Genomic DNA, 27,201 nt, shown 5'->3' on the forward strand with positions numbered 1-27,201 from the left:
CACATGAATTCTTGTGGCAAATATTAAAGAAGATAGGTTTAGAGGAACGGTTCTTACACGCTATACAGGAAATATACAACGGAGGTAAGGCCAAAGTTAGAGTCAACATTGACCACTCACAAGCGTTTCCAATTCAAGGGGGGGTAAGACAAGGCTGTCCACTGTCCCCACTCTTATTTATAATAGCTATAGAGCAACTAGCAGAGCGAATTAGGAATGCGGGGAGAATAGAGGGATATGTCAGGTAATGAAGAAATGAAAATTAATTTATTTGCGGATGATATCATAGTAATTATGTCTAACCCAAAAGACGGAGTTAAAGAGATTAAGATAATTTTAGATGATTTTGAAAAGTGTTCAGGGCTCGGAGTGAATATGGCAAAATCAGAAATTCTATACCTTAATGTCAATAGAGAGGAAAAACAGGAAACAAATAGGATTACGAATATAGGAATGGGAGCCAAGAGACTTAAATACCTAGGGATAGTTCTGCAAAAAAATATGGACAAAATGATAAAGGAGAACTATGGTAAAATATGGAAGAAAATAGAGATATGAATAAATGGAATCATAAAATACTAGGGATATCAACTAGAATAAGATCTCTTAAAATGTTCTTGATACCAAAGTTAATGTATTTATTCCAAACGTTGCCTTTAGGTTTGAGGAAAAATCAAATTGAACAATGGAATAAAGCAATCAAAGTGTGGATTTTTAATAATAAAAACTGTAGGTTTCATAAGAGAATTCTATACAACCTTAAATCAGAATTAGGTTGGGGAATCCCAGATTTAAGTAAATATTATGAGGCCTTCCAACTAAGAGCGTTACTGGATCTGAGTGAGGATAAGGTACAGAAGTGGATTAATTTCGAGAATGCAGTCAACAGTGGTATTGGAAGATTTGGAATTTTTTCCACAGTGTCGACAAAAGATCTAAAATTAGCTATAGGGCCCAGAAGAGTAGCATTAGAAACCTGGATGAAATGGTACCCACAGTGGCTAGGAAAGGTTTCGAGGTGGAGCCCCCTAGAAGCTATTGTTAAGGAGGTGCATGCTATAAAATGGTGGGAAAGGCTTAAAAACAAAGGCTATTTTAGAGTGGGCGATATGTTTAGGAGTGGCAAACTAAAACCCTTACAGGAAATTACAGAAGATTTAGGTAATCAATACTGGTTAAATATAGCAGGCTTGCATAAGAGAGTTAAGAAGATCAGTGAAAAGGGAGAGCTTTGGTTAGACGCTCCAATGGAAGAGATATATAAAGTAATGGCCAAACAAAGGAAGGGTCTAATGGGGTTACTATACAGGAAAATGATTTCAAATAAAGATAAAATAATAGTATATTTACAAAAGATTTGGAGTCATGAAGGTCAGTTAACAGAGAGGTTGGCTGGGAAAATCTTGGAAGGACTAGAAGGGATTAAAGTAATCAAATTTAAAGAACTGGAATATAAATTTTTCACAAAATGGTACAAAACTCCCGCACAAATAGACAATATATTCCCAGGAATGAGTTCCAAGTGCTGGCATTGCAAACAATTTAAGGGTTGGTTTGCACATATGTGGTGGGAGTGTGAAGAAGTTAAACCCTTTTTGGGGGAAATTATTCAATTTATTAGAAAAGTTTGCAATGTACCATTAACCATTGGCTTTAATATGATGTTGTTAAGCACAATAGGAAGTCCGGCACTAAGTAGACCCACTCAAAACCTTGTCAAGGCAATGATACTAGAGGGGAAGGCGGTCATCGCTTTGGGGTGGAAAGATAAAAGTAAATGGTCAATAGAAATCTGGCACAGCTATTTGTTTGATTACATACAGTCTGACATCGTGGCAACAATCAACAAGGATTCCACGTGGGAAGATAAAGCCAAGGAAATCGAGACCAGATGGAACCCTTATTTAGAGTGGATCTCAGGAGAAACAAGGAAGGACATTCAGTGGAAGATTAAGACTTTGTGCCCTTGGCTGAGGGGAAAAGACTAAGAGAAGATGGGGAGGGTTCGGGGGGGGGGGGGAAGGGTTATCTGTAACTCCAACATTCATATGTGTAAATGGTCAATTGTACAAGAGTCAATAAAACATAAAAATATTTATTTAAAAAAAAGAAGCATTTTAAGGTGATATGATTCAGTACAGCCAGTGATCAGGGGTGCGTGGCATATGCAAATGAATTTGTGAAGAGCTCCAGCACCTCTTTTTCTATGAAATGACCCCTGCACCAGACACGAACATCAGATGCTTGAGAGAAGGAAGGAAATAGATGGGGGAGGGAAGAAGGAGGAAGAGATGGAAAGGAAGCAACTTTAACTTTAAATGAATCCCCCAAGCCATTGGCTGGCTGGCTCAGCTTAGAGAACGGATATAAAAAGACAAATGCGTTCCCCAAGCAGGCCAATGGGGCAGTGGGGGCTCTGAGAGCCACACAATGTGTGAGAGAGCCACAGTTTGGCCACCCCTGCACTAGTGCGTTTAATGCACTGGTTCTGTGCAGCAGTCCTTGCAGGGAGTCCCCACCCCAATTTTTGAAACAGAGAGATTATCTGGTTTGATCTAAGGTACTGTATGTGGCAATGGCAGTTGCACGGTGACCCTGGTTCTGCTTGGGGACATGGCACTGCCTGAGGGGGAGAGGCCCTGCAAATTTGGGGTCTCTCCCTCAAACCCCTTCCTCCCCAGAGTCACTTTTCCCACTGCTACTACATCCTTGGAATGTAGAGCTCCCCCTGGGGCATCCACCAGGGAGATCTTCCAGGTGTCCTTAGGAAGCATGTAGAACTTCTGGCAGCGTGCCCTGGGACTGCCCACCCTGCCTTGAAAGCTGCTTCAAAGGTTTCAGGAAAGGGGAACACAGGAGCACGCCTGGAAGGGGGGGGGTGTGTGTTTAAACCACAGACATCCAGATTGGAAGAGGAAGAAGCAGGGGTGGGTTCATGACCTCAAAGGAGTAATTCAGAGAACCAACGACTTTTTTAAAAGGAGTCTTTGGAAGCACTCTGGTTGGAACAACTTGGGGGGAGAATCTTTCTCTCCTGACTCCTCCCCTGACCACTCCTCTGATTGCAGAGCAATGGATGTGAGGGCAGATACAGCATCTTCCCTGTCAGATCCCTTCCTGGATGGTGGAACTTTTTCTCGCTTTGGGAGTCTTTAGGTCATTTTTAAGGAGGCACAGAGGAGACAGTGGAGTCTTCATCAGACCCTGGTCACAGCTGAAGCTGCCTCCGGCTTCTTCCTTGTGTCTCACTGGCAGCAGCTGGACTCTGGCAAGGAGGAACTGGGAGGTGGCTTCAAAAGAGCTCCAGCAGCTCCTGCATCTCTCTCTGCCTCTTGCAACATCAAGTGTGCAGCCATGTTGGTCTGAAGCAATAGAACAAATTAGGAGTCCAGTAGCACCTTTAAGGCCAACAAAGTTTTATTCAGAATGTAAATTTTTGTATGCATGCGTACTTCTTCAGACAATGGAATGGGGTACAGTGAGCAGAGCTACAAATAGCTGCTGGGCAGTGGTTAAGAATGCAAAGTGGTCCAAAGCTAGAATCCAATGGCCAAATCTTGCAGCAGCAGCGTTAGACAGGCTGCTTCAACCCTCTGAAAGTTGTGGAACAGCGCCCTCTGTCTGCAGCTGCCTGGCAGTAGCTTGTGCAAAAGGCAGGAGGGGAGGCACCTGCCAGCCCACCCTCCAGGCTTGCGAGGACCCATCAGTGACTGGCTGGCCAAAAAGTGTGCGCAAGAAGGCTGCAGGCGCCATATTAGGAATCCTTTGCACCCAGGGAGCGCAAGCATATCGGCACGCGGCTGCGAGGCTGGATCATGAAGCACCGGGGGCGAGTGCACCCCAACCCCTGCTGAGGCGCAGACAGATCACGAGCGCTCGAAGTTTTGTGAACGAGGACTTCCTGCTGCTTTTAAACTGTTTACTCATCACGGTTACTGCTAGTATTAGTTATGGTAAGGCTTGCTGAAGCATTAGTTATGGTAAGGCTTGCAGAAGCATTAGTTATGGTAAGGCTTGCTGAAGCATTAGATATAATAAGGCTTGCTGAAGCATTAGTTATAGTAAGGCTTGCTGAAGCATTAGTTATAGTAAGGCTTGCTGAAGTATTAGTTATGGTAAGGCTTGCTGAAGCATTAGATATAATAAGGCTTGCTGAAGCATTAGATATAATAAGGCTAGCTGAAGCATTAGTTATAGTAAGGCTTGCTGAAGCATTAGTTATAGTAAGGCTTGCTGAAGTATTAGTTATGGTAAGGCTTGCTGAAGCATTAGATATAATAAGGCTTGCTGAAGCATTAGATATAATAAGGCTTGCTGAAGCATTAGTTATAGTAAGGCTTGCTGAAGCATTAGTTATAGTAAGGCTTGCTGAAGTATTAGTTATGGTAAGGCTTGCTGAAGCATTAGATATAATAAGGCTTGCTGAAGCATTAGATATAATAAGGCTTGCTGAAGCATTAGTTATAGTAAGGCTTGCTGAAGCATTAGTTATAGTAAGGCTTGCTGAAGTATTAGTTATGGTAAGGCTTGCTGAAGCATTAGCTATAATAAGGCTTGCTGAAGCATTAGTTATCGTAAGTGTCAGAGTCCATCCCTGACAATATAATGGTGTGAAAAAGAAAGGTAGACAGGAGACAGATTTAAAGATTGCAAAGCATGCTCGAGTACAGCTGCACAGGGAATGATCCCTCAGCCTCTCCAGCACCTCCTTTTATTTCCTCATACACGTCATACCCCTTAACCAATAAGGCGTCGAGTATAATCTGCTCAACAACAAGGAGCACATGCATTCTGTACTTCTAGTTACATAGTATCCAATTATACCAACTGCCAAACCTTACACATAACTTCCCACATCTCCTCCCTTTATATTTATTTCTTGTTGACAAACTTTGCCAATTATATATATTCAAAAATAAAGATTTCTGGAAAGGCGGCCTATGGCCAACACATCTACTGTATTCTTCTGTGGGAAAGGCCTGATACTGTAATTAAAAGGCTCGCTTACGAGCCACCAAGGCCATGGAAGGAGATTTAAATCCACAAGACTAAAAAACATAAAACAATGAAGAAATATGTTGAATAAAACAACATCATACTATTAATATGAACAAACCTAACATTAAAATTGTACAATATTACTGCAACCATCCCACATCTGGATGCCATTTCTACAGTACAGACCACCAACTGTCAACAGATAGGGAGCCTGTACCAAAAGGAGCATTATGAGTAGATTCTTCCATATGATGGATGGTTGTTGTTATCTTCCCAGTAACCTAAGCCTGCTCTAAATCCAAATCTAAATCCTTCAATAAGATTCACGATGTAGGAAGTCCACGCCATGGCCGAATACAACGAGCTGGGACCCACAAAGGTCCTTTTTCTTCAGCGACAGCTGCGTATCCTCTTCCCCAAGTAATTAAAGGCACAGGGCCGTGCCAATTTGGATCTGGCAGTTTCCTGTATGTAACAAGGGGGCTCGGCAATGGTTCCTCTGACCTAAAATGAAATTCCACTGGAGTACAAGACCTATTATGAGGAGTAAAAAGAAAATTCAAGGTAAAGAGAACTTTAGCAACCACAGTCAGAATTTCTGATGTTGGTACTCCAGGTTATTTCTGAGCAAAAGCCCTCTTAAACATGTTTATTAATATCAGGGGTTTTACTTTTAAACCTTTTAAAAGTTTAAGAGTAACTTAAAGTAACCTTTAATTTTAAAACCACTGAAGTCTGATTTTGTGAGAGGGAGTAATTTGCTTAATTGAAGTTATTTAATTATGCAAGGAGCTGTTGAATATGGTTTACTAATGACAGTATTGTTTGGATCAAAAAGTCAGTATGCTTTGGCTTCTGGTAAATTTGCAAATGTCACTTGTCTATTGCCCCTGCTGTGTTGGTGTTTGTTAGGAGCAGGCTGAAGCTGGTCCCAGCCCTGAAGGATCAGAACTGGTGCTGCCAACTTCAGTTCAGTAGCATTGGAAAAGGGACCGATGCCACAGGGACGGGCTCGAAACACTCTATAACCCCTCAAAAGAACAGCAGTCTAGCTCGCTTCCTCCGAGCCCTGCCGCCATAAGCCTCAAGGGGGCTCATTTTGCGGCATCTCCCGGCGGGAGGGTGGCACCCGCACAGGACACATATCAAATGAAAGAGGGGGCGCAGGGCTATCAGAAACAGCTGGCGGAGGGAGTCGGGAGACCACCCCACTGGGGGATCCACACCCCGAAAGTGATGAAGGTGGCGCAGATAGAGCCAACAGAGCAAACAGGACAAAATAAATAGGCTGCATTATGCAGCACAGTCTCACTGGAATCTGACTGGCTTCTCAGCGTGGAACCCGTTCTCTCTAGTCTTCTCACTTTGAAAAAAGTAAAAAAAGAGTTTTATTTAACTTTATTTCCCCCTTTCCCTCTCTATAAATAATCTTGGTGTTTCCGGCGGTGATATTTGGGGGGTTTTTGGGGACATCACAGGAAGTGCTGTGAAGTCACTTCCTGTTTCCGGCAGTGGCATTTGGGGGAAATGATGTCATTTGGGGGAAGTGATGCCACAGGAAGTGATGTCACTTCCTGCTTCCGGCAGGTGGTGCGGGGGAAATGATGTCACAGGAAGTGATGTCACTTCCTGTTTCCGGCAGGTGGCGCGGGGGAAATGATGTCACAGGAAGTGATGTCACTTCCTGTTTCCGGCAGGTGGCGCGGGGAAATGATGTCACCGGAAGTGATGTCACTTCCTGTTTCCGGCGGTGGCATGACATCACCGGAAGTGCCGTCAGCGGAAGTGACGTCACTTCCTGTTTCCGGTGGCACGCGCAGAGCGCGCGCACACCCCTACCTTCCCCCCCCCCAAAGGTGTCCCTGGCTGGCCTTCAGACATTATGGCCACCCTAGTCTTCACAGTGATAACGATGGGAAAACCACCAACCCATTGGGGAGAGTTCTATCCCTCCTTCCTTTCCTGAACAATTAAGACATGTGGATTTATTTAGCTATCCCTTTGCAAATGTCCCCACGTTAAAAGACTGGCCAAACAAAAACTGACACAAAGAAAGGTTTTGACAGAGAGTGGAAAGCACTTTGGCAGTTCAGTAAAGCTATCAAAGCAGATCTCTTTACCCCTTCAAAAATCTTGGTGAGATAGAGCGGCTAAAACTGTGAGGCAGAAGTTCTTCATTCATATCTAGCTTTAGGTGTGCCAGGTCTGTGTTGGAAAATACCTGGAGACTTTGAGGATGGATCTGGGAGAGGGTGGGGTTTGGGGAGGGCAGGGGCCTCAGCATGGTCCAATGCCATAGAGTCCACCCTTCAAAGCAGCCATTTCCTCCAGGGGAGCTGATCTCTGCCAGCTGGACATCAGTTGTAAAAGTGGGAGATCTTCAGGCCCCATGTGGAGGCTGGCAACCCTGCAAAGTCACAGCAACTGCACTGGGTAGCTTAGGCAAGACATTTCTCCCAGCTCCTATGTGTAAAAATGTATAATAAAGAGGCCTACTTTATAGGAGGGTTGTAGGGGTTACCAAGATAACAAGCCTTGAGCTTCTGAATGTGTCATAACATTCAGCAACACAATTCAATGAAATTATGGGCCAAACTGGACAAGATGTGGAAATATTGGAAATGAAACTCCTAGTGTTGTCTCCCTCTCAAAAAAAAAAAAAGACATGTGGGGCCCGAACTTGAATTAACCATAACATGAAAGGAGTAGGTATCTGTCCCTTGCCATTTTCCTGATCTGAAATGGCCCCAAGATGTCCTGACCTGGATAGACCAGCCAAGCCCAATCTTGTCAGATCTCAGAGGCTAAGCAGGCAGTGGTCAGTACTTGGATTGGAGACTCCCCTTAAAATACCCAGTTGGGAGGTGGAGACAGGCTTATTCAGCCACCTCTCTGAATATCCTCCAGGCCCCCAGTAGGGGTCAGTCACCATAGGTAGACATGACTTCCAGGTGCAAACACATGCAAAAAAAGAAGAAGAAATGGTTCCAAGGTATTCCTATGGATATCATTTCACAGTCACTCCTCTGACTGTACTGGCTGCCCATCAGCTACCAGGGTCAATTCAGGGAAGTGGCCATCACATAAAGAGCCCTTCATGGCCTGGATCCCACAATCCATGAGTCTGCATCTCCCCCTATGCTCCACCATGAGCAGGGCATTCTGCAGATGCTCCCCTTCAAATAGGCAAAATCAATAACTGCCTGAACACGTATATTCTCTGTTGTGACCCCCCACACAAACACACGCCCCTTATAGAATGGCCTGTCTGGAGACGTCTCACCCACCTGGCTAAACTATGCAAAAATGAATTATTCAGCAGAGCTTTTTACGTGGATAATAGGACAATAGTTTAATGAAATGTTTTTCAGAATGATATTTTGGTAAAGGAGTAGGTGCTGTGGACCTACAGTATCTAGTACATACTATCTGTTGCTGTAAGTATGATCCTACCTTTAAATGCTTTGGAGAGGAAGTGGGGGGGGGGGCGACACACACCTGCAATCCAACCTGCAAAATCACAGCTTGGAGTGCAAATGCATGTGCATGCTCCACTTCATCCCAAGCATTAAAAGATACCTTTAAATACTTTGGGGAAGAACTGGGGGAATGGCATGCGCATGCAATCCAAACTATGAAATCGTGGTTTAGAGTGCAAATGCATGCAACCCCTCTTCTCCCTCAAAGGATTTAAATGCTTTGGGGGAAAAGGGGGGGCATGTATGTTTGCACTCCAAGCCACAGTTTCGCAGCTTGCATGCACTTATGCTGGGAATCCCCTCACTTCTCCCCCAAAGCATTTAAAGGGAAGCTGGGGGGTAGGGCACCTGCCTGTAATCCAAGCCGTGAAATCATGGTTTGGAGTGCAAATACATGCGTGCAAAGGATGCTGGTGTTGCCCCTCTTGCTCTTGCACCCGGGGCAGCTGCCCCCTCTGCCCCCCCTCCCCGATCCAGCCCTGTCTTCTGGATACAAAGCTACTGAGCCTAACATCAGCAGCATGACCTGTAAATTAGGTATTTTGAAGTGCCACCCTAAGCAAAGTTACACCCTTCTAAACAAACTGACTTAAATGAATTTAGATAAATGCAACTCTTGTGGTATTTCGCGTCCTGGTATGTGTTGTGCCGGTTCCTGCCTACAAACTATCCTGCATTCACTGAAGTTTCTCAAGGATTTAAGGGTGGTCGTGGTAAAAAGCAAACCGTGATGCTTCTGGGGCCAGCCTTTCCAAGGGGGCTTCAATCGCTACCGAAACATCCCTCCCCGCTTCCAGTAAGAGCCACGACGGCCAGTTCTCTTCCGGATTCTGCATCCTGCCTCCAAAGTGCCGGCACGGTGTGATGACGTTGATGTCACGAGGGGTCAGCGCGAGGTGACGTGGCCTTGTGGGAGCAGGCTGGGGAGGGCCGGCAGCGGGTGCCAAGAAAGAGACAAAAGTTCACTGCGGTCGCCTCTTCGCCCCTCTCCTCCCCCCCCCCGCCCGAAGCGCCTGGTCTCGCTGCCCTATGGAGCCCACCGTTTCCTCCAGCCTCACCTTCATCGGGGCGCAGAAAGCAAAGGCGACCCCTTCCTCCTCCTCCTGCTGCTCAGCAGTGAAGGGGGAGGCGGCGGTTAACAGCAGGCGCCCGACCAACAAACGGTTCTATAGAACTGATAGCACATTAGGTAACGGTTCCATAGAACTGGTGCGAACCTGCTGAATCCCACCACTGCACAGGGTGGTCCACCACCTAGTAAGCATCTCTATGCAGAACATATATTGTGAGGGAGGAGACATGGCAGGCTAGGAAAGCCTATGCACTGCATGCTGAAAGTTCAGCAATCCATTTTTGATATGCCAAGGTGACAGGATTAGGTGCTGAGTGATGCTGCAAAATCCCAATCTGTGCACCAGGAAAAACCTCTTTCTCTAAGAGGACAGTGAATCGGATGCACCAAAGAAGCATCCTGTTTTAATGTTGGTAATTATTACCTTTGTTTATTTTTCAGAAGATGAAAGGCCCCCAGGGATTCCAGAAATTTTCAAATTGCTGGAGGATCTCAGGGTTGAAGTCCGGAGGTCCAGTAAGTTAAACCTTCATTTATTCTTTTTATGGGGTACAGTAAGTGGAGTACTATAACATCCATCAATAGACACTTACCTATGTTCTGTTTCCCTAACAGATGAAGCTTTGGAGAGGCGTATGGCGGCCATAGAAGAAAGAGTGGAACGGATGGAGAGGGGCGGGGGTGACCAATGATTTGTATATAGTTCTGTGTTATTTATGTAAATAGTTTTCATGTTAAATTGTTTGTATGTATTGTTTTAAAATGTTCTTTAATGCAGAAATTTCAGGAAAACATTGCTTCAAGAGCGTTATTACAGTAACATTCCTTTAGATAGACCCAGAGTGGTTAATTGTGTTATTCTGCAGATGCCAAATAGGAAAGAGTCCTGTGGCACCTTTAACACGGCCAGCTGTCCTTGTAGCAGAGACTTTTGAGGATCAAAGCTCTATTCCTTAGAGGCATCTGAGGAAGACAGCTGTGTTTCTCAAAAGCTCGTGCTGCCATAACAATTGTCAGTGTTAAAGGTGCCACTAGACTGCTTACTATTCCTTGAGGTGTGTGCGGTTCCACTGTGCAATTGCAGCACTGTTCAGTGAATTCCTAAGAACATTTCCTGCAGTCAAAGGCTACTTATATCAGTAGATTTTGACTGGTGGAACTCTGCATGTTTCTGTCAGAACTTGTAACTACTGCTGAGGCTTAACTGTAATGTAACCAGTACCTGCTTTGTATTTTTAGTATTGCTCATGCTCAGATTGTAACTGAACCAAACTGACTCCATGTTGTAACCTCTTAATAACCCCGAGTGCCTATGTAGCAATTAACCTTGCCCTACTGGTATCCAAAATATTTAGGGCTGTAGATTGAATTATGGTGTGTCTCTGCACATTCTCACACTAGTGCCCTTTGAAGCCAAGCCGTGTGGCCTTCAGAACGAGGAGGCAACCTCCTTACTGATAGTGGATGGTGGGAAGACAGATGTGCTTGCAATGGTGTGAATTGCGGCTTTGTGATGTGTTTGCTTTAGTGTATAAAACTGTGCTAGTGGTGGCCCTTGCCATCACTGTTATCTCGTCTCTTCCAGTACTTAGTTCTCTCTAATAAAATCCTAGCTTTGAAACCAAGTATGGGATCCGTTTGAAGTTCTTAAGTTCTGACATTATAACAGTGATCCCATTGTTTCGTGGCTTATCTGAACTGGAAACCTGGTCCGATGGCGGCAAAAGTTCCAGACAGCGGAGAGCCCACCACCCCTACAGACGATCCGCCGCTCGACCCGAAGGTGACGGGGGTCCGGCGAAAAATTAAGGTCCCGGCGCCTTTCTCGGTCGACGCGTTCCCTGCCCCACGACCCTGGAGCCCGCGGAAGTCCACGGCCGCGATGGACGCCGCGGAGCAGCGCTACCGGAGCATGTTGGGCGAAGGAGGAACCGGAGACGACGACGAGGACCTGGGAGAAGGTCCCGGGGCGCGAGGTGGGGACGACCCGATCCGAACCCTCCGCAACGACTTATTCGACTGGGTGCGAGAAATTCACGACGACGTGCACAGGTCCCGCGTATCGATGGCGGAGGACATGCAGCAGAACCTGGGCGCGATCTACGACCAGCTTCGAACCCTACAAACTGCGGTCCTGGGGATCCCGCCGTTAGGAGGAGGTCTGCCGCTGGGGCTACCGCCCGCGGCTCCACCGGCCCCGCCAGCCCCAGCACCACCGGTGGCACCCGCCCCAGCTCCGCCGGCTCCGCCACCACCCGCACCGCCTGCCCCAGCGCCACCGGCACCACCCGTCCCGGTGCAACCGGCGCCACCCGCCCCGGTGCTGCCTGCCCCGCCAGGCCCGGTGCCGCCGCCGGCAGTACCCCAGGCCCCGCTCCCAGGGGGACCCCCGGCGATCCCTGGCCCTGCGGCTCCCGGGGGGGGCGACGGCAGGGGCAGGGAGTTGAAGATTACATTCGACGGGAATCCAGAGGACGTGGAGTATTTCACGATACAATGCGACACGTTCTTCACCCATTGGGGTGCCGACTACCCGACGGAGGCCAGCCGAGTAAACCATATTTCGTCCCGCCTGAGGGGCCCGGCCCGCAAGTGGTACGTGGGGCTCTACACGGGAAGGAAGCCCGAGCTGGCAACAGTCGCAGGTTTCCTGCACGCGATGCTCCGCCAGTACGGCGACCCCCTTCGAGAGGAGAAAGCCATCGCTGCCCTCCAGCGCATCGAGCAAGGCAACCGCACTACTCGCGAGTATGCTACTGAGTTCCTGGGATATTGTGCAGCGGCCCGGGGGTGGAACGAAGTCATGAAGTACACCGCGTTCCGCAATGGTTTGAACCCGAACATCCTCGACCGCTGCTACAGCCAAGGGAGACCCGACACCCTGGTCGGATGGATCCAACTGGCCGGGGAGGTGGAAACCAACCTCCAACATGTGGGGATGCGCCGGCAGCAGTTAGGGAAGAAGGGGGCCAAACACACTCCGACTAAAGCGGAAGGGAGGAAGACCCCAGCGACCTCAACCCCCGCCGCCGCGCGCAAATGCTTTAGATGTGGAGACCCGGATCATCTCGCCGCCAACTGCCCCGTTAAAGCAGGAGCAACACCACCCTCGGCGAAACCGGCCGCCTCGGGGCCGAAGAAGAAAAAGAGTAGCCGCTCGAAGGAGCCCAGTCGGGGCTCCGTCGCCACTTCCTTGGCGACTGACGAGGATTTTACCACCGACCTGACGGCCGTGGAAGAATCAACCGAAGAGTCGGACGAGACCGAGTCGGCGGGAAACGACAGCGACCTGCTTTAATGGGTGCCGCAAAGCAGGTCCAACAACAGCCGGCACTCCTCACGGTGAGAGCCACTGGGGGTTTATTGTTTATGGCAGTCACCCTCCTTAATCCAAACTTAAAGAGGTTCATGCACGCCCGAGCGTTAATCGACTCAGGGTGTAACAGAGACCTAATTACCCCCCGCTTAGTAGAGGCACTGGGATTAGCCACCTCGCCTCTACCGCAACCGATGCAATTTCAACAGATGGACGGGGGACCCATGAGGGGGGAACCGTGTACCCTTGAGACCCAAGCGGTCCCGGTAGGAACCGAAGAGCACTGGGGGATTGAAACTTTCGTAATCGCCCCCTCTTGCTCTTTCGACGTGGTGGTGGGCTCGGCTTGGCTCGCCCGCCACCAACCCGACATAAGGTGGGCGGAACAGATCGTCCGATTCCCCGATTGGAGGTGCGAACACCACCACTGGCGCCCCGAATGGGGGCCGCACGCTCCCCCCCAAAACGAACGGGCTTGCCTCACACTCGAGGAAGTCGCTTCGATTCCCAAGGAGTATCGGGACTTAAGACTAGCTTTTAGCGAGAAGGAAGCAGATGAGCTACCACCCCATCGCCCCACGGATTGCGCCATTGAATTGATCCCGGGGCAACAACTCCCCAAGGCGAAACTTTACTCCATGGGTTGGGCGGAGAAAGCGGAACTCCGAAAATTTTTGGACAAAAACCTTAAGCGTGGGTTCATACGACCGGCCACAGCCCCCCACGCCGCCCCCGTCCTCTTCCGAAAGAAGAAGGACGGGACGCTTAGACTTTGCACAGATTTTCGTGCGATAAACGGGATTTCGATGTCCAACGCATACCCGATCCCGTTGATAAAAGACTTGTTGAACACTGTAGCGAAAGGAAAGATATTCACCAAACTTGACCTTCGGGACGCGTACTTCCGCGTCCGCATCAAGGAGGGGGATGAGTGGAAAACGGCTTTCAACACCCCTCTAGGACAATTCGAGTACCTAGTCATGCCCTTCGGACTACAGGGGGCCCCAGGGGTATTCATGAACTTTATCAATGAAGTGCTACGTGACTTCCTCTTTAAGGGGGTGGTGGTGTACCTTGATGACATAATTATCTATTCGCAAGATCTCAAATCGCATGTTCCGCTAGTCAGGAAAGTGTTAAGCACCCTTTGTAAACACAAATTGTACGCCAAGTTGGCAAAGTGTGAATTTCACAAAACTGAGCTTGACTATCTGGGTTTCCGAGTGTCGGGGGAGGGACTGTCAATGGACCCCGCAAAGGTCCAAGCGGTGCTGGACTGGGAACCCCCCAGAACCCGCAAACAGCTCCAAAGTTTTATCGGGTTCGCAAATTTCTACCGCGAGTTCATCAAAGGGTTCGCCACAGTCATGCTTCCCCTAACCGAACTCCTAAAAACCAAGGGCAAAAGTGAAGAGGCGAAAAAGCCAGGCGCACGCTTAACGTGGACGCCGGACTGCCAAAAGGCTTTTACCGAATTAAAACGCCTCTTCACCTCAGAACCCGTGTTAGCACATCCTGACGAGTTGAAACCCTTCGTGGTTCAATGCGACGCCTCCGACGCCGCAATCGGAGCCATATTGATGCAAAGGGGAGAAAACGGGGTGCTCCGTCCATGTGCCTACATTTCTAGAAAATTTTCTAACGAACAAAGAAATTGGTCTGTCTGGGACAAGGAAGCGTTTGCAGTCATGTTTGCCCTTAAAACCTGGCGCTCCTGGCTTGAAGGAGCGAGGGTACCTTTTGAAATATGGACCGATCACAAAAACCTCGAAGCCCTCACCGGGCGCCGCAAAATGACTGCAAAACAAATCCGGTGGGCGGGCTTCTTTGCAAAATTTGACTTTGTGTTGAAACACATCCCAGGCTCAAAAAATTTTTTGGCAGATGCCCTCTCACGCATGCCCCAGCACGACAGCCTCCGAGAGGAAATTGTGGATTCACTCATTCCCCCGTCAGCCATTTCGGGCGGAGTCACCACCCGCTCGGGGAAACAGACCACCCCTCCAGACGGAGACTTTCTACCCCGGTTTCTTATTGAATCAAACTTAGAAACTGACCGTCCACCTAACCTAACTAAAAGTGAAAACGGTCTCTGGTTGCACAATGACAAAATCTATGTGCCCAGCCCCCTCAGAAAAGAAGTCCTCCAACGCTGCCATTCTAGTCGCCTAGCAGGCCATTTCGGCTATGTTAAAACGCTCAACTTACTCACCCGACAGTTTTGGTGGCCAAAAATCAAAAAAGACGTCTCCGAATTCGTTCTCGCCTGCCCCACTTGCCTCATGGCAAAACGAAGGGGGGGTAAACCCCCCGGCCACCTGGTCCCCCTCCCCACGGCCAACCGGCCTTGGTCAGTAGTCTCCATGGATTTCATTGTTGAGCTTCCTCCCTCACAGGGAAAAACGGTCATTCTCGTTGTAGTCGACACTTTTTCTAAACAAGCCCACTTCATCCCCTGTAAGCAACTCCCCACAGCAAAAAAGCTCGCTCAGCTCTTTTTCACTCACATTGTACGCCTACACTCGTTCCCCGACAAGGTCATTAGTGACCGCGGAACGCAATTCGTTGCCAACTTCTGGCGGGAGTTCTGCAAACTTGCTGGCATTGAGCAGGGTCTCAGCTCCGCCTATCACCCCCAGTCGGACGGACAGACTGAGAGGGTTAATGGCCTTCTGGAACAATATCTCCGATGTTTTATTAATTTCCAACAGTCCAACTGGGTGGACCTCCTCCCCTTCGCTGAATATGGCTATAACAACAGCCTCCACAGCTCTACCAAAACCTCTCCCTTCCAAATCATTAACGGCTACGAGGGCAAGCCGTTTCCCACGCTCGCCCTCCCCGCCAGCCCGTCCGAGCCCACGTCTTGCCAACAATGGTGGGAGGGTCTTCGTGAAGGCTGGAAGGGTATTCAGGAAAATCTGGAGGAAGCGAAAAAAGCATACAAAAAGCAGTTCGACAAGAAACATTCCCCCGAGTGGGAATTGAGGGTGGGGGATACGCTCTTCTTATCTACAAAGAACCTCCCCCTCCCACAACCGTGCCGCAAGCTTGCTCTAAAGTTCCTGGGGCCCTTCAAAATCAAAAGGGTCATAAACAAGGTAACCGTAGAACTCGACCTGCCCAAGTCTCTAAGTAAGATCCATCCTGTTTTTCATTGCAGCCTTCTTCGGAAAGACCCTGGTGCTACGTCATTCCATCCCAGGGCCCCACCGCCCCCTCCGACGACAGTGAGGGGTCAGAGTCACCATGAGGTCCAGGAAATTCTGGATTCCAGAGTAAAAAGGGGCCAGTTGTATTACTTGATCAGATGGAAACACTTCCCTCCGAGCTGTGACGAGTGGGTCAAGTCACAGGATGTATCCGCTCCGCAACTGCTGAAAAAGTTTCACCTACTGTACCCACACAAGCCCAAGTTGGTTCCCCGTGGGGGGGGCGCTTAGGGGGGGCAGTATGTCAGAACTTGTAACTACTGCTGAGGCTTAACTGTAATGTAACCAGTACCTGCTTTGTATTTTTAGTATTGCTCATGCTCAGATTGTAACTGAACCAAACTGACTCCATGTTGTAACCTCTTAATAACCCCGAGTGCCTATGTAGCAATTAACCTTGCCCTACTGGTATCCAAAATATTTAGGGCTGTAGATTGAATTATGGTGTGTCTCTGCACATTCTCACACTAGTGCCCTTTGAAGCCAAGCCGTGTGGCCTTCAGAACGAGGAGGCAACCTCCTTACTGATAGTGGATGGTGGGAAGACAGATGTGCTTGCAATGGTGTGAATCGTGGCTTTGTGATGTGTTTGCTTTAGTGTATAAAACTGTGCTAGTGGTGGCCCTTGCCATCACTGTTATCTCGTCTCTTCCAGTACTTAGTTCTCTCTAATAAAATCCTAGCTTTGAAACCAAGTATGGGATCCGTTTGAAGTTCTTAAGTTCTAACAGTTTCCTATGAAGACATTGAAAAGTGATGCATGGTATCATTATGCTGTGGTATCACCACTGGTGTTTACTACAGTATTACAATAATTTGCACACAGGGTTCAAAACCACAAACTTTATAAAACCTTATCTATAACAATGATTACCCTAAAAGGGAAGGAAGGATACAACAGTTTAGGAAGCGTAAGCTGCAGGGGTTGTGGGGGGGATCAGTTCAAGGTGACAGTCTGTCTCTAGGACACCCAGCATTTTTCCTCTTCTCTTTTTGCTTTCCATGGCTTCTGGGCACAGAAGTGGCAGGGTGGCATTCCTGCTGAGGAGGAGGGTTCTGCAGCTCCCTCTCCAAGAGGTTAATCAGCAGTGTCAGGGCGTTACCACATTTCTCCATTACTTCATTATGGTGCCTTAGGGCTTCATGGAGCATCTCCCTGTCCCGTCTGGTCTCCCTCACTTCCTGTCTGCGCAACTCCATCTCCTCTCTGTAGAACTCCAGCTCCTGCCTCTTTGCTGCCATGTGATCGGCATGCTGGGTGTCCGATTGGTCCATTATTTTTTCAGCCACATTGTAGAGCCCGTAAGCATGTCTCCTCCTGGCTGTGGTAAGCTGACCAGGACCTGGAACAATAACATGCTGCTCCTCCTGATCCTGGTTCCTCCGTGAAGAAGGTCCTGCCTCCTCTTCTTCTAATGGGAAATTAAAAAATATAACATCACTGTTAGAAATCCTATACATAAAGAAAGGGACCTCCAGGGTCATCTAGTCCAACCCCCTTCACAGTGCAGGAATGTCACTAATACCTTCCACCACACACACACATCCCCAATGACCCCTGCTCTTTGCCCGGAAGATTGCAAGAACCTCCAGAACCCCTGCCAAAACTGGCCTGGAGAAACATTGCTGCCTGATGCATCCCTTGCTGGCCACCTTGTAATTATCCCCCTGATTGACTGAGAAACACCTCAGCATTCTGCAGCAAAAAACCAAGGACGTTCCTGCTCCCTCTTTTGGAGGTTGCCATTATAAATCATTAAATGCTCACCTTATACTGGTAGGGATTGCAATTGGGAGTACAGATTTCTTGCTGACAGGTAAGAGGAAAACAAGACAAAAGCTGCACTCACCAATAAATTCCTCCACCAGTGTTTCATCTTGGTCCTGAGTCTCTTCTAAAACTACCTGTTGGTCATCTATGCAGGTAACAAAATGCAAATAGTTAGACCACCAGGGTTGTCTCTGAACACATCATTTATATACCACAGATATTTTCATATATACATAACATGAACATCACCATACAGTTCTTCTTATTGCCTGCATACAATAATAGCGACAACTATTGGTGATGGTGAGGCAATGATGAGGCATTTAAATAAATACATATTGCTAAGATGGATTTGATGGGCAGCTGTATGACTTCATTGGAACCTGTAAGATCAACAAAACTTATGCCTATGCATAAATTTCTGTGCACTTAAAGATACCATTGGACTACACTTCTGCCTTATGACAAGATGCCTGTCTGGATTCTCACTCACTGCCCTGCTTCCCATCAAACAAAGCAGTAGATTTATTTGGTGTTGCAGACATGCAGTGAACCAAACAATACCTATCATTGCAGGTTTTAACTTTAATGACAAAATCCTGCAAGCTAGTCAGTGCACATAAACCAGGACTCTTAGGATGGTTGCTTTTCAGAAGCCCTCATTTCTAAAGTCTTGCAAAGCAACCAAGACAGTGACGAGGACAGAAATAGCGTTCATTCCATGCTCATTAACAGTATCAACAGGCAGCAAGCCATGGATTTCCCATTATCTTAGTACATGTTCACTTTTAAATGAGTGAAGTATTCATCATTCATATCACTGTACTTGTTCTACTGGAAAGCTGCTCTTGAAGTGACCTGAAGCCCTGAAAAGATTCAAAGATAGATCAGGCAGCTGGTTTTCTCCAGGCCCTTTTGACCTGGGATACTTATTTTTTTTAACATCTTCTACACTTGCAGCAGGGTTCACTGGGTGGGGGAAGGAGGTATTTCTGAATTCCCTCCATTGTGCAGGGCGTTGCAGGCATAAACAGGCATACCACATTAATTCATGAACCATATTTCAAAGTGCACTTACTCCCCCCCACACACACACACTTTTATAATGCATCACTTACCATTAACATTTTCACGTATGTCTTCCGTGTTGATTGTTGGCGTCTCAGGGCACAACACTTCATCAGCGACCAAGGCAGTCCTGCCATAGTCTGATGGCTGATCACCCAGAAAGGTGATGGCAGACAGCCTTCTGGACTTCACACTTCCTTCCCCCTTCAGTATTCTATCAAGCTCCTTATAAAAGGGGCACGTAACTTTTTTATTTCCAGGATTGGAATTATGAGCAATTACCCGCCTATATTCTGCTCTCAGACTTTTCGTTTTGCTCCTACATTCCTCTGCTGTCCTGTCATGGCCACTTTTCGCCATCTCTGCTGAGACTTTCTGATAGCAAGTATAATTTCTATGGGAAGTCTGCAGAGCTGCTTGGATCTCATCATCTCCCCATACTACTAGGAGATCCAGAACCTCCTGTTCACTCCAAGCTACACCTCTTGACCCACTCATCCTCCTCACAATTCCTGATAAACCACTCACCAACCTATTACACCAGACAATCCACTCACCAACTACAACCCACAAAAATCTGTGGCTTCCCCCCTGACATTTATACCTGCTGCAGCTTGGCACAAGTCACTTTCCAGCCAATAGCCTGTGGGCATGGATGGCTGCACATCAGGCTGGGTTAGCAACATCTGTTTCACCAATCACTGTTGGTGTGTTCTCCTGCCAAAACCTGCTGCCCTATGGGCAACCCCTCTCCAGGTGGCAACAGCCCCCCCCCATAAATGTGCCTCAGACTCACCTGTGTGGGCATGGAAGTGATAGCAACAGGTGACAGACCAATGCCTGGTGCCCTGATCTCCCGCTCGAACTATGTATCCAATGGGAAACCTGTTACCAAGTTTCAGCGGCGGCGATCTCTGGCATCTCAACGGAGCCTAGGCATCCCTATGGTGGTGCTGTTCTGACAGGTCGCTATAGCGCTATAGCGATCTTAGCTGACGTTCCAAAAAAAAAAAAGCCGGAGATCGCGCGCGCCGGTGGGCGAAAAACGGCGCGAAAACAGCTGGCGCTGGTGGAAGCGAAATAAGAGCGGAACAGTGTGAAATGGCTCGCTTCAATCACGGAACCCTACCGGAAAAAAAAACATGTAACTGAAAACTCCCATCCCTGTCTCGGATTACTGCAAGCGGCACAATACCGACTCCCTTCCGGTTTCCACTGGTAAGTGTGAAAAGGGCCACACGCAGGGAGGCGCCTGGATCAGTTTCTAAAGGTCATCAAGTTTTGCGCAAATCAGTCAGAAGCTTCTTCATAACTCAAAAAATACTTTATTCTCTCTCATTTCTCTCTCTCTCACACACACCTGCGCAACACCAATGGCTGCCTTTTATACATTTCATGACCTCATAACATTCCACTTGCTCCAGCCAATTAATTACCGTGTGTATTCTGCCCAGAGACAGCAGCACAAGCGTACATGAAAAAAACAAGAAGTTTCTTTGAGACCATAAATCAAGTTAGTCTGCAAAACATTCCGTCCACGTTTCCATCTCTCCTTGCTCCAAACTTACTCCAACACATCTTCTCTGTACTTAAACTGAATCCCCACACTATTTGGAACTCCTGCATACAGGAGCAATCTATCTCTGGAATTGGGCACAAGCAACAAAAGAGGGCCGACATTTTTGTGCCCTGCTCCAGGACTTCCCTGAGAGGTCTGGCACTGGAACCCTTCCGTGTGATGTGACCAGGAGGCATCTTGCATTCTTCTCTGCACTGGCCCTGTATTCCCAGCAGGCCCCATTCCGCAGACTTTCTAGAGCTTGCCTCTAGCACCTACCTCGCTGTGCATTCCCAAAGCCCCCTGCGGGCTGGGCAGCCAGGACCCTTTGCCAGGTGGGGCTTCTTCACCTTGGCCTCTTCCCCTCTGGGGCTGCCTTCCACTCCTCCTTCCTTCTCGCTGGCTTTGTCCTGCAAAGTGCCCTCAACTTGGAGGCTGGCCTCAGGACTGGCCGGGGGGCCTGGAAGTTCATCGTCGCTCTCAGACTGGTAGGGGGGGAGATTGCTGTAGGTGAGGTAGCAAGAGAAGTAGCCCGTGGAAGCACCAGAGTCCTGGAGGAGGTCTTCGCGGTCTGTGAGGTAGCAGCTCTCTTGCGCTAAGTAGTCACCGCCAGGAGACTCTGGCCTGGGGGTCTGGGGGCTCTCTGTCACCTGCCCATCCCTATCCTGGCTGTAGACAGAGGCCACCTGGAAGGGAAACACCATTTGAAACCAAAAAAACACTTCAGGTGACAGAGGAATGTTTTTTGTGAGGGGATCAGGGCCATCCCCAGGGGGTCTGGCACCCAAGGCGAGGTCCTACCCTGCCACCCCTCACCCCACAGCCTGCACCCCTCCTCCCTCGCCCGCAGTGAGGGTGAGCACCACAGCAACGCTTCAAAGCACATATGCCTCCCAGCCGCCATCGTTCAGCCTGTCCGCCATCGCTTCTGGAAGCTTCCACAAGGGATGGTGGCTGGGCTGAGTGACGGTAGCCAGGCAGCACATGCACTCTGAGGTGCAGGTGCCGTGCTCACCCATTTCCCTCGCTGAGGGCGGGGGGAGGACCCGGCCCAGTACCCCCCCTGGGTAGCACCCTAGGTAGTGGCCTAGGGATGCCTAATGGAGAGGGCTGGCCCTGCAGGTGGAGAGCCAATGGAAAATGCTGAGCCAGAAGGACCGACTCTCTGACTCGGCATGAGGCAACTCCATAAGCTGATCTGGTTTCCCAGCAACCATTTGATAGGAAGCAGGGCCCATTTCTCCATGGTCAGAGGCCAAGACTTCCATGCAGCAGGTCTCAGGTTACTTAAAGAATTTCAGGCAACAGCAGACATTGTGAAGGTCTGCAGAGCCGCTGCCAGTTAGAGTTGGCAATACTAAAGCTAGGCAGGCCTAGAGACTGACTCTGCATAAAGCAGCTCCAGATGTTTCTGGAAGGTCCCATAGCTCAGTGGTAGGGCACCATGTTCTGCACACACAAGATTTAACTCTGGTGCCATAGAGACCCCACGTTCTGAGGAATAATCTGGGAGAGCTCCAACAAGTCTGAGCAGAGAAGACATCTGCTTGTTCTAGTTTCTCATTTATTGATCTCCAGGACTGAGAGGATTATTGCCTGAATTCTTCTCTCACCCCCCCCCCCCGACCCCTTATTCAACTAGCTTTTCTGTTTATCTGTCCAGCTTCTCTCTCTCCTTTGAAGATAAGTCCTTCCTCACCCAAAGGGTAATGAACACATGGAATTCACTGCTACAGGAGATGGTGGCAGCTGCAAGCATAGACAGCTTCAAGAGGTGGTTGGATAAACAGCAGAGGTCCACCAGTGGCTATTAGCCACAGCGTTTTGTTGGAACTTTCTGTCTGGGGCATTGATGCTCTGTATTCTTGGTGCTTGGGAGGGTGCAGCAGTGGGAGGACTTCTGGTGTCCTGGCCCCACTGATGGACCTCCTGATGACACCTAGATTTTTTGGCCATTGTGTGACACAGAGTGTTGGAATGATGGACTGTTGGCCTGATCCAATATGGCTTCTCTTATGTTCTTATGACTTACCACATTTACTATGACCTCCAAGTGTACTTTGTGTTGTTCATCTGGTGAAGGCGAAGATTCCTCTGGGGAACCAGAAAGCAAAGGTTCGTCTACAGCCCCTTCCTCCGCAACATTTCGACTATCCTGAGAGGCTTCCTCTTCTTCCTGTTCCTCTTGCTGCCTTCTGTCGATGTCTTGGCTCTGAATAATGGAATATAGCATTACTTTCTGGACCAGAACTGGAAGACAGACAACAGTAACATCTTTTACCACCTGTGCATATGCACTGGATGCATGATTTATTCCTGAGAGGTCTCTTGGACATTCCTGTCTTGTGCCTACTGATCTCTCTTTGGAAAATTCCTTTTTTGGTCAATATTGTTATATTGGTTGTTGTAGATTTCCCGGGCTGTGTGGCCACGGTCTTGCCATTATGAGACCCGACGTTTTGCATCCTCAGAGGTGTAACCCCGAAAACTGGAGTTCTCTCTGCGTCAAATTGAGAAGAAGTTGGTAGGCAGGTAATTTGTATCTACTCAGGAAGGTAGGGTAGGGCTGAGTCATTATCTTGTGGGAGCTTTCTTTTTCTGGGTTACACCTTTGAGGATGCCAGTCACAGTCACTGGCAAAACATCATGCCTCACAATTCCAAAACCACGGCCACACAGCCCAGAAATTCTACAACAACCAATGGACTCTGGCTATGAAATCCTTTGACAACATGTTGTTATATTCTTTGCCAGTTCTTTGTAACAGTTCTTTGTAATATGTGCCTATTTGTACCTCAAACTTGGTGGGGGTTTTTTTGCATAAACAATTTTTATTGGTAACATATGGTAGCAAATCTATATCTATATCTTACAACTTAAAAAAAGAAAAAATTATCTACCCCATATCTTACTTTTCCCCCACCCCTCCCCCCGTTACTTGACCCCCGCCAGTGTTATTTACTTAAAAAAAACCAAATATTAAAGGTACCCTTAACTATTAAAAAACCAAAAGTTATATTCTTGTTTTAAAAACTTAATCATTATCAAAGATTGTCCAATGTCCTTTTATTTTCCACTCTTTTTCTACATATCTTCTGAAATTCTTCCACTCTATCTTAAAAACTTCTAAGTCATAGTCACTTAATATTCTTGTTAATTTGTCCATTTCACTCCATGACATAACATTTATAATCCAATCCCATTTCTCTGGTATTTTTTCTTGCTTCCACAACTGCGCATACAATGTCCTAGCAGCTGAGAGCAAGTACCAGATTAAAGTTCTGTCTTTTGGAAATTTTTCCATTTGTAATCCTAACAGAAAAATCTCTGCAACTTTATTAAACTCGTATCCCAATATCTTAGAAATTTCTTGTTGAATCATTTGCCAATACTGTTTTGCTCTTTCACAAGTTCACCACATATGGTAGAAAGAACCTTCATGCTTTTTACATTTCCAACATCTGTCTGGCATCTTGTTATTCATCTTTGCTAAAAAATTTTTAGTCATATACCATCTATACATCATCTTAAAACAATTTTCTTTAATACTTTGACATGTTGCGAATTTCATAGAGTTCTTCCACAGATATTCCTAAGATTCCATCTTTATTTCTTTATTTACATTAATTGCCCATTTTATCATTTGAGATTTCACTACTTCATCTTCTGTAGACCATTGTAAAAGTAATTTGTATACTTTTGAAATTAGTTTCTCATTGTCTCCAAGCACAACTTTTTCCATTTCTGTTTGTTCTTTCCTTATTCCTTCAGTTTTGATGTCATTCTCCACCAAGCTTTTTATTTGTTGCATTTGAAACCAATCATATTTATAACTCAATTCTTCAGCAGTTTTCAGTTCTATTTTCCCACTTTGTATTTTTAATAATTGATTATATGACAGCCACTTTTCTTCACCTGTCTTAACCGTTATCTTTATCACTTCAGCTGGCACTATCCATAAAGGTCTTCTCTCATCTCCATATTTCTTATATTTTATCCATGTATTTAATAGATTGCTTCTTATATAATGGTGAGAGAAAAGACCATCCATCCTCTTTTTTCCATAATACAAATATGCGTGCCAGCCAAATTTATTTCCGTGACCTTCCAACACTAAAAGTTTTTTGTTTAACAACGTTATCCATTCTTTCATCCATACTAAACAAACTGCTTCATGATATAATTTTAAATCTGGTAGTTGAAATCCACCTCTCTCTTTTGCATCTGACAGAATTTTCATTTTAATCCTTGGCTTCTTCCCAGCCCACACAAATTCTGAAATTTTCCTACGCCATTTATCAAATTGTTTGGCATCCTTCACAACAGGAATAGTTTGAAACAAATACATGATCCTTGGTAGAATATTCATTTTTATTGCAGCTATTCTACCCAGCAATGACAAATTAAGCTTGTTCCATTTTAGCATATCTTCATCCATTTTATGCCATAACATCTCATAATTATTTTTAAGCAGATCAATGTTTTTCATTGTTATCTCCACCCCTAGGTACTTTACCTTGGAGGTAACATCACAGCCCGTTAGTCTTTGTAATTCTTGTTGTCTGTTCATCTGCATGTTCTTACACAGAATTTTAGATTTTTCTCTATTTATAGAAAGTCTTGCCAACTCCCCATATTCTTGTATTTTTGTTAACAACAAAGGTGTAACTTGTATTGTTTTCATTAATAAACATTATATCATCAGCAAATGCTCAAGAGTCATTATGAACAACAATGGTGAAAGCGGACAACCTTGTCTAGTACCTTTACTAATTTCCATTTCTTCTGTGAGGTCTGCATTAACACACAACCTTGCCCTTTGTTCAGAGTATATTGCTTTTATCATTCTTATAAAACTTTCTCCCACCTCCATCTTTTCCATTACCGCAAACATAAAGTCGCAGCTTAAATTGTCAAATGCTTTCTCTGCATCTGCAAAGAATAATGCTACTTCTTTTTCTGGATATCTTTCATAATATTCTACAATATTTACAACACTCCTAATATTGTCTCTTATTTGTCTTTTGGGAAGAAACCCTGCTTAATCTTCTTTTATAAAGTTTATCAAATGTTGTTTAAGCCGTTCTGCCAAGATTCTTGTAAATATTTTATAGTCATTATTTAATAATGAAATTGGTCTGTAATTTTTTACATTCGTGGCATCTCTATCTTCTTTAGGTATCAAGGAAATAACAGCTTCTTTCCATGTATTTGGAACATTCCCTTTTATTCTTATTATATTCATCAGCTTCTGCAATTTTGGTATTAACTTGTCCTTAAAATTTTTAAAATATTTAGCTGTATATCCATCTGGCCCGAGAGCTTTTCCATTTTTCATTGCGTTGATTGCTACTTCAATTTCTATCTTTTCAATTGGATCATTCAAAACTTTTCGCATATTTTCAGGTAGGGGCTCTATTTTTAACTTTTGTAAATATTCATCCATCTTCTCTTTCTTTGCTTTAACACCTTTAAACAATTTGGCATAATACTTAAAAAATTCTCTTTTTATTCCCTCTTGAGTAACCACTTCTCTTCCACCTATCACAATTCTATTAATAATTTTATTTTCTCTCTTTTTCTTCAATTGCCAAGCCAAATACTTTCCCGTTTTATTTGCCCCTTCAAACGATTTATGCTGAAGTCTTTTCAAATTCCATTCCACTTCTTTATTCAACAAATGTCTCAATTGAGTTTGTAATATTGAAATTTCCCTTAAAATTTTCTTTTTCCCTGGTCTTTTTCTCAGCTCCCCTTCCTTTTTCTTTATTTCATTTTGAATGTCCAACAACTGTTTTTCTTTTCTTCTTTTGTCTTTATTATTCAAAGTAATCAACACTCCTCTCATTACTGCTTTATAAGCATCCCAGACCATCTGAAAATCAATATCTTCTTTATCATTCACTTGGAAAAAAGCTTTAGTTTCCTTTTCTAGGAATGTCACTGTTTCTTTATTCTATAGCAAATCTTCATTCAATCTCCATCTTCTCAATTTCTTGGACAATTTTGTAATCACATTATTGGGTTATGGTCGACCCCAATTTTAGGTAAAATCTCTATCTTCCTTGTTATAAGACTTAAATCTTTAGTTCCCCACAGCATGTCAATTCTACAAAAAGTTTTATGTCTTGCTGAAAAAAAAGTATAGTCCCGCACTTCAGGATTAAATTTCCTCCATATATGTTCTAAATTTTCTTGTTTAGCCAATTCAAAGAAAGACTTTGGCAATTTCCCTTCTTTCCCATCATTTTCCCCCTTCCAGATCTATCCAAAGAGTTCTTAACTGTTCCATTAAAGTCTCCCATTAACAATACCTGATCATAAGTCAGCTCATCAAACTATTGTGTAATGTCTTTAAAAAAGGCATCATTTGCACCATTAGGCGCATACAGTCCCAATAACAACGTTTTTTTTCCCATTTAATATTATCTCCACTGCTACAAATCTTCCATCCTTATCTTTAAATACTAATTTTGGCTCCAATTTTTGTTTAATATATAAAACCACTCCCCTTTTCTTCTGTTCAGCTAGTGAAAAAAACTCTACTCCAAATTGTTTGTTCCATAAAAATTTATAATCCTTTTGTTTAATGTGTACTTCTTGCAAACAAATTATATTACAATTTTGTTTCTTAATCCAATGAAATGTTGCCCTCCTTTTTTGTGGTGAATTTAGTCCATTAACATTCCAAGACAATAATTTGTAATCCATCATGGTGCAAATTCTT

Source organism: Heteronotia binoei, chromosome 4, assembly GCF_032191835.1.
Source record: "Heteronotia binoei isolate CCM8104 ecotype False Entrance Well chromosome 4, APGP_CSIRO_Hbin_v1, whole genome shotgun sequence".
Classification (NCBI taxonomy): domain Eukaryota; kingdom Metazoa; phylum Chordata; class Lepidosauria; order Squamata; family Gekkonidae; genus Heteronotia; species Heteronotia binoei.